The 1450-nt window shown below is 30.3% G+C and overlaps 1 protein-coding gene across 2 annotated transcripts in view; it reads left to right on the top strand.

Annotated features, from left to right (window-relative positions):
* tlx1 (T-cell leukemia homeobox 1) overlaps positions 1 to 1450 on the top strand; it is a 5867-nt gene that overhangs the window by 2644 nt on the left and 1773 nt on the right. The window lies entirely within an intron of this gene.

The following is a 1450-nucleotide window of genomic DNA, read 5'->3' as shown; positions in this document are numbered from 1 at the left end:
TAAATAAATAAATAAATAAATAAATAAATAAATAAATAAATAAATAAATAAATAAATAAATAAAAAGAGTAGATGAGGGCGGACCGATCCGCCTCCTGGACCAGAACCCGCTAATCCTACCAAATACCTACGTTTAATTCTTCAGGCGGATGTTAAATTATAGATATATATTTATGTATTTATTTATCATTTTTTTCTTGTATAAAAATAGGTTTGACCATATTTTATTTTATATGAATTAAATGCTTTTATTTTCCTGCTGTGTTTATAAAAACACAATGAAAGCAAACAGAAGCGCTCAGAGCGCTGCATTCATTTCAATTCTATTCAGTGTGTTTCTATAGCACCAATTCATGACACGTCATCTCAAGGCACTTTACAATTCACCAGATTATCCAGTCAGATTTAAAAAAGTTTAAACTTTTTTTAAAAAGTTGAATTTGTCCAGGGATCTGTTCCAAACCAAATTTCTTTTGGTTTTACACTTGTGTAAACAAAATGACAAATAAAATCTGTCTATGTTAATTCAAAGTTTTCTATCTAATGAAAACCAGTTGATTGCATCAACTCATGCAATCCCTCACACTAAGCATGCCTGTAGCAACAGTGGAGAGGAAAAACTCCCTTTTAACAGGATGATTTAGCAATAGAATAAAAGTAAAGGATCAACCAGTTTTAATTTTTTCACAGGAAACTATATTTAAATATAAATATTGGGAAGAAGTCTCAAAGACTGTGTAGGCAATTGATTTAATCCTGAATCTCCCCAGGTTGTCTGGTCAGAACAATGATGACAGTCAGTTGCACTCATGCCACTCTTTATTGAAGTTGTGCAGATCTAGATGACAATTGTTCTTTGAGCCTCTTTTTTTCTTATTATTTCTTTTTTTGTTAATGGTTTTGACAAAATACAGAAATAAATTAAAATAAGTACCTGAAGAAACAACACAAGCATATCAAATCTACCTAGAATAGAAATGAACAAGCAATGTATACAGAATGCAAATAAACCCAATATGTTACAAGAATTATTGATAAATAACAGAGTCTATAAAATTAAGAGATAAACAAAGAGAAAATGGGACTATTTATGCCAATTCTCGCCAAATAGACTAAATTCCTACAGCACTTAAACGCCTCATTGGATACGAGGGAAGATAATACGGTAAATGTAAGCTTTCCAGTGGTATATTTTGCATCATCAGCACAGCTTACGTAACATAAAGAAAGCTATACCAAATTAGAAGCAAATGAGCTAAATTAACACATTTTCAGTGAGAGATATGATGAAAGTAGTCATTACTGTGTCAAATTGTGTCAAAAATAAAATAAATTAAAATAAAATAAATAAACAGTTTAATTAAGTAATATACCAGACAACTTAGGAGAGGGAACTCAGTAACTCAGTATATTTCTTCAATTAACCCGAAAATTAAAAAGGAAATCTTCC

This window comes from Cyprinodon variegatus, unplaced genomic scaffold (assembly GCF_000732505.1).
Source record: "Cyprinodon variegatus isolate N-32 unplaced genomic scaffold, C_variegatus-1.0 Scaffold660, whole genome shotgun sequence".
Classification (NCBI taxonomy): domain Eukaryota; kingdom Metazoa; phylum Chordata; class Actinopteri; order Cyprinodontiformes; family Cyprinodontidae; genus Cyprinodon; species Cyprinodon variegatus.
The sequence above is the reverse complement of the archived record's forward strand: the minus strand, read 5'-3'. Positions and strand labels throughout refer to the sequence as shown.